Genomic DNA, 13,293 nt, shown 5'->3' on the forward strand with positions numbered 1-13,293 from the left:
CATTAACGAAAGTAATTAATCTATGATGTAAGATGACTTAACGAATCCAAAATAACGATTAAATCTATGTACTTGTAATAAGGTAAGTTAATCTCTAAGGACCAATCGAGTGTCCCAACGATTCTTAATAGTTTAATAAAAATCTTGCTACACATTAATCCCATTTTTAATTGAAAGTCAATATCCTTAAATTTACATTAAGGAATAAAGAAAATCATCATTTCCTAAGTGTCATTATTATCAACCCCAAAAAAAAAAAAAAAAAAAATTAACTAAATGGTAATTAATTTAGATTATTATTCATTTTTTTTTTAAAAAAAAAACCAAATTAAAATTCCAAATTTCGAAATACATAAAAAACAAATTTTAAATGGCAAGGGCTTGTATTTTATTATGACTATAGCAAGGGTTGCGGGGTGGGGACCACGGGTCCCATCACCCCTGCGGCCCTGCATGCGCAGGTCCGCAGGGATGAGGGGACCCTGCGGGCCCGTCCGTACCCTGCAATCGGTTACTACGTAACCGTCCTTGCATGCAGACTATTAACAATGCAAAACGCCATGTGTTGCGGGGCGAGGGTGGGTAATTTTTTTTAAGAGGTTTTTTTTTTCTTCTAAAGTTTGAACGACTTCCATTGTTATTTATATATATATATATATGTTTTTGTAACAAAATTATTGTTATTATTTTTTCTTACAGGAGTAATGTATTTTTAATCTATTGAAAATCACCCAGAGCAGGGTAGATAACAGGGAATAACAATGTGGCAGATTGATATTCAGAGATAAAATACAATGAAGCAATAGCCAGAGAGGTTTTTTCTTCATTTCCTTTATTCTTTACACAGGGAAAATTCGTTCACAGAGAAAGAAGGTTTATTTCTTTTCACAAGGAAATTTCATTCACAGAGAGAGAAGATTTATTTCTTTTCACAGGGAAATTTCATTCACAGAGAGAGAAGATTTATTTCTTTTCACAGGGAAATTTCATTCACAGAGAGAAGATTTATTTCTTTTCACAGGGAAATTTCATTCACAGAGAGAGAAGATTTATTTCTTTTCACAGGGAAATTTCATTCACAGAGAGAGAAGATTTATTTATACACACAGGGAGATCTAGTTTTTATCAAAATAAACTGAAGATAATAATCTAATTTCTATTTACTCTGAAACTAATTTCTTATCAGAATTAAAACAATGAATCTTATTTTCAAGAAAAAATGAATTTCATTCTACAAATCTGAAACAAATTTTCTTATCAAACAATGAATTTTATTCTAAAATCTGAAACTAATGTATCTTATTTTCAAAAGAAATGAATTTCATTCTACAAAATCTAAGATAAAAACAATGAATTTTATTCTCTAAAATCTGAAAAAAATTTAAACAATGAATCTTATTTTCAAAAAAATGAATTCCATTCTACAAAATCTGAAACAAATTTTCTTATCAAACAATGAATTTTATTCTCTAAAAATCTGAAACTAATCTCTTATTAAAAATTTAAACAATGAATCTTATTTAACAATAAATCTCATTCTTTACAAAATCTAAAAACTAATTTCATATCAAGAAATTTAACAATGAATCTTATTAAAATCAGGATTCTCATTTTCTACAAAAACTAAACTAATTCTTTAACAAGATACAATTAAATTTCCATACTCATAATTAATCTAATCAAATCTAATCTACCATAAAAATGAGATGCATGAACTAAGTTGGAGGAACCTGGATGCTTGAAGATGGTGTGGAGTCTTCCTTGATCCTCCAATTTGAAGAAAAATCCTCCAACAAAATCCTAGCTGCCAATGAAGTGGACTACCAAAGAGAATTCAACTTGCAGAAATTTCTTATCAAGATTAGCTAGCTTTTCCTTTGAAATTTGTTCCCATTTTATAAAAAAAATTACCATTTCCCACTACCTATTTTTTAATTTAAAAAAAAAGATTCTTCTCCCAATTTGGCCTCCATGCAAATTAATTAGGCTTAGTGGGAGGAGTTACATGCAAGGAGGTGGAGAAGCCTCTAGAAGCTTCTTATTCCTCCTACAACATGTGCCTTAATTTGGGTGAGGGAAATTAAATAACAATTTAAAATATATATGCATTTTCCATGTGTGTGTGGTTTATTAATTTATTCCCTTACAATATTCATACAATAATTCATCCAAAGAGTATAAATAAAGTTTTGTATTTTAAATCAAAAAAGGTGATAAAGGAGGGTTGTGACAGAGATTGTCAAAAAATATCATTTCTAAGTCAGCCTATGGCTCAAAACAAATTTAGGGTCTCCTACATAAACCCTTTCTTTCCTCATTTCAAGATCTAAGATCTAGCGATTGAAGGAGATTCTTATGAAGTGAAATTATAGGTTTTATGAAGTCTACAACAACAAATCATGAATCTATCAAGTCTATATCAAGCATTTTTGACATCCTCTAATAGCTTTGAAGAAATTGAAGAATAATAGGAGATCACCAACTGATGATTGGCTTGTACCTATCCCTTAGGGTTTGGTATGGTTTCATGTTATTTTCATGTCTTTGTATGAGCATCATAACATTCATTTTCATATTTACACTCATGATTTAGATCCATTACAACATTTGTGATTTGAAGCATTTACATTTACATTTACAATCATTTAGGGTTTTCTCTGCAAAGTGTAGGGTAGAACTCTAGATTTACTTTCTTGTTCATTTAGGATCTTTCATACCCACAAGATTATTTCATGCATATTTTCATTATATTATAGGCTATTTGTGGAGGTGGAAATCACCAAAACAAGGGGTTTGACTAAGTAAAAACCCTATATAGCAACCTAGATACCCTTTTTCAAGTTGTAGGTGTAGGTACATGAATCCGACAGATGCACAAATTTTGGGACCAATAGAAGACATAGAGACAATCTCAAGGCCTAAATCTGATCTCATATCTTAGAGACAGGGGTGTGGCATCCTGGGATAGGACTAGGGCTTGGCACCTTGGTTCCCAAGGTTTTATAGTTTCAAGTGCCAGATCTTTATATCAGACCCTCAGGACCATAGATTCAGAAGGCCAGCTTCCTATCAGTAGAGGGACAGGGGCACCCAACTCCCTAGGATATGTGAATTCTTCATCAATTTTAGCAGTAGATGCACTTCTAAGTCCATTTCCCAGCTCTTCTTTCTATCTCTAAGTTTCAGTTTGGTTTTCTTTGTTTCTCATCTCCTAGTTTAGTTGATTATCGCATCCATTTTACACATCTACTCCTCATTTATAGCAAAGGAATAGAAACCCTAACAGATATTCCTTGACTCTCTCTTCACTATAAGTAGTCAAAGTGAATTCTCTCTCTAGAATCTTTCGTATTCCATTATGTGTACATGAGAGTGGGATTAGGTCTTAGCTACTTGGTTCCATTTTTATGCATCACATACATATCTCAAAACCCTTTAATCCACAACAACTCAACTACGACACACTGGCCAAACCACCTCATTTAATCTAACTGTAACACTTCAACACACAGAGGAATATTTTGATATCAATGACAAAACATTGTTCCAACAAAATTCTCAATAATATCAAAAAAAATTATCTACACAATAATGCACTGCTTAGATCAACACGTTATACAAAATATGCCTCAACCAAAAATAGGGTAACCAAGTTATCTTTTACTGATCTTCTACACACTTCCTTCACACACTTCATTAACTAAAACATACACCTTAATTACTCAAACAAAATAGAGGTCTACCAAACCCATAGATATGGACCCATAAGCATAAATTCCAAGCACAACAACTTCCAACTTCAAGATACAAATGCGATAGATTTTGAAACATAGAACCATAAATCATAATGTAATATAACCATTCCGATAGAAATACAACTGATATCGAAACAGGATACAAACCATGATAAGAAAAACACAAGATTTTGGAGAAGAGGATCTTCCAAAAATAACTCCAGTAGATCATATATACCTTACTACTTCATATCACATACATACCTATTGTAACGCATGCTAGAATTCATTCTTCAAATAAACAAAGCTATCAATTAGAAGCACAAGGGAAATCACGAATCCCTATCTAATCAACAAATCTAACAAACTAGACAATGAAAGGATACAATAACAAGAAATAGGAATTAAGAATGAAATCAATTAAAGCTCCCTATCCCAAGATTGCATATTGCTTCCATTGCTCTTCTCCTCTTCGTGGTATGATGGCTCTCAGATATTCCGTTGGTAACTTGCAAGTGACACAAAGATTCAAAGTTTGTGATTGTTGAAAATGGAGATTGGATGCTCAATTTATAGAAAATTGGAGAAGATTGATTGAAAGGTGGAATAGATTGATCAAGAGGTGTGAACTCAGGTGAGCTCAAATGCAAGTTGATAGTTGAATTGTTGATTGTAGGAGTGAAACTCAATAAATTGAATAGATTAATTGAGTCAACTGATTGAGAAAAAGCTGACTGAATGAAGAAAAATGATGATTGGTGGAAATAAAGAAGATGACACAGAAAGCTTAATTTAGAAAAAGTTAACTGAAAGATGGAAATAGAAGTTGAAGAGATAAATGATTTAATTAATTAATTGATTGAATTAATTAATTTAGCATGTGCTTGCATTTAGATTTAGATTATTAATTTAATCTTTGCATGAGATATTATTCAAATAATTGAATTTATTAATTCAATTTAGCATTTGAATATATTTAGAACTTAACTTTGATTTTCAATTTGGTTTTTGAAATCATGCACATGTAATTGAATTTGGAAGAAATTAGAAGAATATGAAATTAAATGAAATTAGAATTTGGGGATTTGGAAATGGAAGAATTAATTAGTTAATTAAATAATTTAAAGAAACTATTTAATTATTTAAAAATGGAATTCAATTAAATAATAAAGATTATTTAATTTAAAGGAATAAAATCATAATTAATTAAATAATAAATATTTAATTAATATTTAGAAGAGGGTTGAATGATTAGATGATTGGAGATAGAAATTGAATAATTAGTAATTTATTTAAATAATAAAGATTATTTAAATTGGGAAATTAATTAGAATTAATTAAATAATAAATATTTATATAATATTTTAGGAAATGATTAAAATGATGATAGAGTAGGAAATAGAAAAATTAGTAAGATAATGAAGAAATATAAATTAGAAGAATTTAGAAGAATAAGTTAATTGTCTTAATTAAATAATTAAGATTATTTAATCAATTAGAGGAATAATTAGTACATGATCAATGAGACATTTTTAGTTGTCTACATTTGCCCCTCTTTGAGACAAAGTCAGAATGACATTGTTTCAAAGAAAACGAAAAATTATGCCCCAGTATGCATTGGTATTGTTGTATAGTGTAAATATACCCCCTTAGAAAAGGTGGTTGAAAAATTCAAAAATTGAGACCATGTTTTTTATACCAGTTTAAGGAGCAAGCATGTGAAATTTCATGTCATTTTGAGATCATTCGAGTAGGCTACAAGTTGTTTGAAGCTGGCGGGGACCACGGGCATCAAGGTGTCGTAAAATCCTAATTTTTGAGCTATAAATAGAGAATTCTAGGTTTTCATTTGCTCATTTGTGATTTGGTAGTTCCTTGGTTTCTTTGCAATTTTTGTGCCTGTTTCTGAGTATTTTGATCATCATGGCTAGTTATAGAGCTTGATTTCACTTTTCGGACCGAGTACATTCATGTCAGAGACCTGCTAGGACTGGTGGCATGGTACTTTTCCAATTTTTTCCTATTTTATGCCTATTTTTTCAAAAAAATTCCTTGATCATTTTTTGCTTTCTATTACGCAATCGCTTGTCGATTTTTATGCAATAGTATTAAGTGTACCGCATTCGCTGTAAATGCTACGCATGCATTGTAAGTGTCACGCAATAGTGTTAACATGTTGCATTCATTTATAACTTCACGCATAAGTGTTTTTTGTTACGCATGCGCTCATTGTATCACACATTAGCTTTAATCATCACGCAAGAGTGATTTATGTACCACATAAGTCATAACTATCATGCATTCGTTGTATACATAACTTTTTGTCATGCATTTGAAAATTTTTAGGTTTTTCGTGGATCTGATATCTGATATTGTGATCATTTTCTTGTTGTAGGAGAACATTGGAGTGTTATACTGTCGCCAGAGTAGACCTAGTGGTCTTGATCTTTGAGCTGACTTATCGGATGATGAGATCAAGCATATCCGTCAGCTTGGTCTATACCATGTTTTGCATTTGCTAGAGATTACAACCAATGATAGAGCGGTGGCACTCTGAGACTTGTTCATTTAATCTTCCAACTAGTGAGGCATCCATTACCTTAGAGGATGTATGGTGTATATTACGTATTCCCATCCATGGTGAGAGAGTTGTATATGACCATGATGATGGTATTGTCAAACTATGTGCACTTTTTGAGTGTGAGATTCAGGATTTGTATATCAATGGCCATTATGAGATCCCTTGGGCCCGATTAGATTACGATGACCTAACCATTGTATTATGCAGTATTGTCAGTGGTTTACTGATACCTGACAGACGAGGTCATGGGTTTCCTATTGGATGGGGTAGAGTGCTCCATGATATGATTGTGCATCATCGATTGTATGCTTGGGGTCCCTGTCTACTTGCCATGTTGTATTATCAGATGCATGGTATTGTGTATCTGGGATACCATTCTATCAGTTGTGGTGTTACTTTGCTTCAGACATGGGCATGGGAACACATTTTTATATCTAGGCCTATTATTCATGTAGACTTGTAGTCGGGTGAGCCTTATGCTTTCAGGTATAAAGTAGGTATCAGACATAGGGGTTCGGGGAACACCTTGTACTGGAGACATCAATTTGATATATTGCAGCATTTTATTTGGAGACCTTACTTAGATTGCCCTGGTTGGCCTAATGATGTAGTACACTTGTCTTTCTGCTGACAGCAAAGATATCTCATTGGGAGGACCTTTGAGACTCAGCAGATCATAGAGATGTATCTTCCTAGGAGGGTTCTTAGACAATTCGATGAGGTACAAGAAGACAAGTCAATCTACAATAGAATCCTACATCTAATTCTACAAGATGTGACTCTTCTTAAGCCAGGTATAAGTCTTTGTAATCTTTCTTCATCTGTTTCATTAGGTTGAGCCTGAGTTGCCTCTCGTCATGGGTGGGATTCAGGTGGTGGGGGTAATCCTGCATCTGTTACCACATTAGCCTGTACTACTGTGTCAATAACTGCATCATTTTGTAAGTCCGCAGTGGGTTCTTGTAAGAGTCATCTCATGTCTTCCCCATCTTATTCTACGCTTGGTGATGTAGGTACCTGATTGCTTGTTTGAGATGAAGATGGAAGAGCCTGTGTGGACCAATTCCTTTGTGATATGTAATCTGATGGTTTACTTGGTCGATTTAGTATATCAAGGGTACATTGTCTAGCTTGTGTGATATGTTGTACATGTTTGTATCTCAATCCTTCATTTCCTGGATTATCATTAGGAACAACAGGTTCTAGTCTTTCTTGATTTTGTAACCCTAGGCTTTTGGTACCATCATATCCATTTCTTTGGAGTATTTTGAATCCATTGCCATACTGATCTGTGTGTATTCTGGGTGTTGTCATATGATCTTCTTCTCTATATATCCAATGGTTAGCATCTTCATTCAAGGATTCTTCCTCTAAGTCTTCCCATCTAATGAAAGAGCATGAGTCTGAGTCTCTGACAATTTCTTTGCCTTTGTCTTTCTTTTGTACTATAGTGTGAGGTTTCCCAAAGGACTTAGGAGAAAGAGACAACTATTTCCCATTTAAAGTATTTGCAATAGAGTACTCTCCACAACCCATATCCTTTATTTGTAAGGAGGATTACGTAGGCATATCTTTTGTGTTTCTGTGATCTTTAATGCTTCCAACTATGTAGTGAGAGGTGCAGCTTGATTGATAGGTACCTAATTATTGACACTGTCTTTTAGATAATTACAATGTTGAAACAGATTTGGATCCCCCTTTATGGTGATTTCAATACCATTGTATGGGAATTTGACACAGTGATGAAATGTAGATGGTACTGCTTGCATAGTGTGGATCCATGGGTGGCCCAATAACATGTTATACCCCAACTCTCTGTCCAGGACTTGAAAAGTGACCTCTATCATGATTGGTCCTATTTGTATAGGTAATGTTACAATGCCTTTATATGGATGTTCTTCATCATCATAAGCCTTGATGTTTATCCTTTTGGAAGAATCAATGTGAAGTTCAGAATATCCCAGTGCTTTGACCAGCTTTAAGGTACAAATGTTCAGACCAACTCCCCCATCTATAAGTACTCTTTTGATTCTTTTCTTGTGAATGTAGGCTTCCAGATGTAGTGGGTCATTATGAAGCAATTTATCACTAGGAATATCTTGTTCTGTAAATGCAAAATGACACACTGATGAAATATGTGTACCTTGTGTTGGATTTCCTACCATAGACTAGAAGGCATGTTCATCTATATCTCTGTCCACTACTGAATCTTCAAGTACTTTATCTAGTATAGCTCTATGATTGGGTGAAATACACAGTAGTTCGAATAAGGATATATGTGCCAAAGTTTTCTTAAGTTGCTCAACTACATTGTAAGTCCCTACTACTGGTGGTTGATTTTGTGGTATCCCTTGCAAGGTTACCTTTGACCTGTGAGTAACCAATGCACAGTCTCTATCTCTGGGAGTAATTGTGATTGTAGCAATTGTATCATTTGTCTCATAGGCTGTCTTATCTAGATTTATATTAAATCCTTCTTCATAGTCCCAGTGTCTATGTTTGACACTCATAATATGTTCAATGAGTTCATCTTCAAACCAATCTGAGTGAGATGGTTGATCCTGCCCCCAGTCTTGGAGGCAAAGATTTGTATCATCATCATACTTTGGTCCTTCAGATATCATGCAAATTTGGTCATTATCTTAATGAGTTTCTTGATATTGGTCCTCCTAATTAGGTGTTTCTTGTGAATCATCATTTGTTGTATCTCCTGAACTAATGGTATGAATAGTGTAGTCATATGAGACTTTCATGTAGTTAGCCGTGTTGTCTTGGGTACCTGATGTGGTAGCTTTTCCCTTGGCATGCTTAACAAACGGATCTTTAAAAATTGCATGATTCGTGTTTGTTGATGTCTTATCCATATCAATTATGATATCCCCTTGGTCTATCATATCTTGGACCAAGTTTTTCAACTTCTAGCAACTTGTCATTTTGTGACCTTTAGTCCTATGATAATCGCAGAAATCATTGTCATTCCACCATGTGGGTTTGAAAGGACCTGGTTCATATACTCTTACTTCAGGTAGAGTGATCATGTTTGTCTGTATTAACTTTTTGAGCACTGACTCAATAGGTTCTCCTAAAGGTGTGTAATTTCTTCTTGGAGTGTTTACCCTAAGGTATCTTGTGTTTGTATTTTGTGTTGCATTTACATTGGTTGAGGTTGTGTTATTCTTAGTATGTGGACTTGTTGACTAACTTGTTCCAAGTGATAAAATGGGTTGATTTTTGTTTATTGGTCGGCTCCATTATTCCTTTTTCTTTCTGGGACCTTGTGACGGGCATCTAAAATTGCCTATATGATGATGGTTTTATGCAAGATGATGACCTAACACTAGACAGTAGACGTAAATATGAGGTATGCAATACTATACTAGATGCTCTATTGAGGATTTTGATGTGAGACCTTTTTAGCCTTTCTAGCTTTCTCTAATGCAATTCTTTCCATTTGTTGACGAAGTTGTTCGGCCTCAATCTCTCTATCAATTGTATGGGCAATCCTAGACTCAATATCTATCTCCTGTGTGACTCCCATATACTGGGGTGCACTTCTTCTTAAATCCCAAGCTAAGTTAGCTAGACCATCAATGATTTCTCATTGACCACCATTTGGAACTAGATTAGGTTGCTCAGAGGGGAGAAAACCATCACCTGGGAGACCCATGAAGGCACATGCTATGAACCTATAACTGATAACAGACTTAGATGTATATGATAAATGGTGGACTATGCAACTAATATAAATGAGGACATAAATGGGACTATGCAAAAGACTATGGACGATAATGAGGATGTAAATGGGACTACCTATAGTCACAAGTATGTAAGGATGTTTTGAGAATTAGTTTCAAAATGGACTTTGTTTTTGGTAACTTCATGTGTAGGACAATGTTTTGCAGTTTTCCAAATCTGAGAACAATGGTTGGTAGGTATGTATAGCTGACTGACTCAAATTTCATACAATCTCAAAAAATTCAAAGATATGTGGGATATGGCCTAAAATAAGCCAACGGACTGACTCAATACTGGTCTATCACAACAATACATAAAAAAGAATGGAATATAATCTTAGGCTGGATATTGGACACCATTCAATGAGGCCCCCGTAGCAAAATACCGAAACAAGATGGACAGATAGAGAGTCTAGCAGCATTGGCTCCACTCCACAGCACACACTTCTTAGGCATGCCAGTCTCTCTTACCCTGAAGATCTGAAGATCTTATCACCAAGGGATTTCTATCTCATAATGTAAGGTACATGAGGGGTATCTATGGGGTACGATCCTTACTCCCGGAACCACTAAACATAGGATTTTTGGCAACTAATTTGGTTCTTAGTATTAGGTTTTGAGGGATCCCGATCCAACGACGGATTCTTAGAGCAAGCCACTTAAAGCTTTAGTTGAGCTTATCGGTGCAGGGAAGGCCCCCACATACATTGAATTTACTCAACACTCTAGCCGCCTGACCAGTATATTTATATAGCGGCTCGAAAAACCCGCTCAAGAGTACACTGGGAGAGATGATATCCCCAATGCATCCCAATTTGAAGTACCTTTGTGGGGTGATGAAATCCCCAATCAAAGATACCCCTCACTACGTAGAATAAAATAAAATTTGGATGTCATGGTCACCTTCCTTCTTTCTCCCAAAAAGCCCGATGGCGGGTAGAAAGTCAGTTAGTGCAATTGTAGGTCCACCCTAGACACAATGAAAAGTTCTTTTCCCTTAAGAAAATGAAAAAATGATTTAATCTAATGCAACCTGATTCACGTTTGTTTTATAGCCCAAATTTAGGTGTTAGATCTGCATGTGCATGTCAATTTTAAACACCAAATCCAAGAATGAAGGCATACATGTCAATTTTAACCATTTGTTTAATTTTTAAGCACAAAAAACCAAGTGTGAGATACACGCATGTTAATTTTAGCCCATGTTCATTTTAAGCACCAACAACGAAGTGTGAGATTATCCATGCATGTCAATTTTAACTGTTGTTGATTTTAAGCACTAAAAATTGAAGTGGGAGATGTGCATGCATGTCAATTTTAACCCATGTTCATTTTAAGCACCAACAATGAAGTGTGAGATTATCCATGCATGTCAATTTTAATTGTTGTTGATTTTAAGCACTAAAAATTGAAGTGTGAGATGTGCATGCAAAATTACTAATCTAATCCTCTCTGTGAATCCGCCATAGGCTATAAACAGAAGATTAGTAGCCAAAATAAACCAACAGAAAATAGAAATTGAGAACTTGACAGAGGCGATTGCGTAATACTACCTGAGTGATTGTGTGATACTTACTGAGCGAATGCGTGAATCTGACAGAGCGAATGCGTAAATCTGATAGAGCGAATGCATGACTCTATCTGCTCGATTGCGTAGCACTAACAGGTCAATTATGTGATAGAAGGCAGACAACAAAAAAATTAGAAAAATACAAGAAAACTAAACCAGATCTGGAACCTGCGAAACCAATTGTGAAACCCTATCCAAATCCCTCATCATCCATTCAATATTGATTAGATCATATTTAACTATATAAGAAAGAACTAGGCTATTATATCTGTCTAAGGCCAGTTGTTCTTTTGAATCCTGTATCAATTTTTCTGCTAGGAGAAATTTTTGATATCGTTTAGCTTCCCTCCTTTGTCATTTTGTCCTTCTCGCATCTGAAATTTTGAACTGAACTTTTCTTTCCATAAACTTTTTTAATCAAATCCTGAAGAAAAAAGAAATTTTGATCCTGGATTAACCAAATTTAGGATAGAATTATACAGAATTAATAACAGATAGAAGAAAAATAAAACAGCAATTAACCCTGTGGATGCGTGACCCAGAAAGGGCGATTGCGTGACCCTGTATGGACGAATGCGTGACCCCGAAGGGTCGGATGTATAATTTTGTCTATGTGATTGTGTGATGATGTAAGATCGATTGCATGATGGAAAATATTTTCTCAAAATTTGTGCAACTTGCAAAAAAAAAAAAAATCTACACAATCTACAAAAATCACACAGAACACAAAAAAAGGTTGAATTGATGTTAGTTCACATCGGGTTCACAAAAATGTAACACATGCTAGAATTCATTCTTCAAATAAACAAATCTATCAATTAGAAGCACAAGGGAAATCACGAATCCCTATCTAATCAACAAATCTAACAAACTAGACAATGAAAAGATACAATATCAAGAAATAGGAATTAAGAATGAAATCAATTAAAGCTCCCTATCCCAAGATTGCATATTGCTTCCATTGCTCTTCTCCTCTTCATGGTATGATGGCTCTCAGATATTTCACTGGTAACTTGCAAGTGACACAAAGATTCAAAGTTCGTGATTGTTGAAAATGAAGGTTGGATGCTCAATTTATAGAAAATTGGAGAAGATTGATTGAAAGGTGGAACAGATTGATCAAGAGGTGTAAACTCGGGTGAGCTCAAATGCAAGTTGATAGTTGAACTATTGATTGTAGGAGTGAAACTCAATAAATTGAATAGATTAATTAAGTCAATTGATTGAGAAAAAGATGACAGAAGGAAGAAAAATGATGATTGGTGGAAATAAAGAAGATGACACAGAAAGCTTAATTTAGAAAAAGCTAACTGAAAGATGGAAATAGAAGTTGAAGAGATAAATGATTTAATTAATTGATTGATTGAATTAATTAATTTATCATGTGCTTGCATTTAGATTTAGATTATTAATTTAATCTTTGCATGAGATATTATTCAAATAATTGAATTTATTTATTCAATTTAGCATTTGAATATATTTAGAACTTAACTTTGATTTTCAATTTGGTTTTTGAAATCATGCACATGTAATTGAATTTGGAAGAAATTAGAAGAATATGAAATTAAATGAAATTAGAATTTGGGGATTTGGAAATGGAAGAATTAATTAGTTAATTAAATAATTTAAAGAAACTATTTAATTATTTAAAAATGGAATTCAATTAAATAATAA

The sequence above is a fragment of the Cryptomeria japonica genome, chromosome 4 (assembly GCF_030272615.1).
Source record: "Cryptomeria japonica chromosome 4, Sugi_1.0, whole genome shotgun sequence".
NCBI classification, from domain to species: domain Eukaryota; kingdom Viridiplantae; phylum Streptophyta; class Pinopsida; order Cupressales; family Cupressaceae; genus Cryptomeria; species Cryptomeria japonica.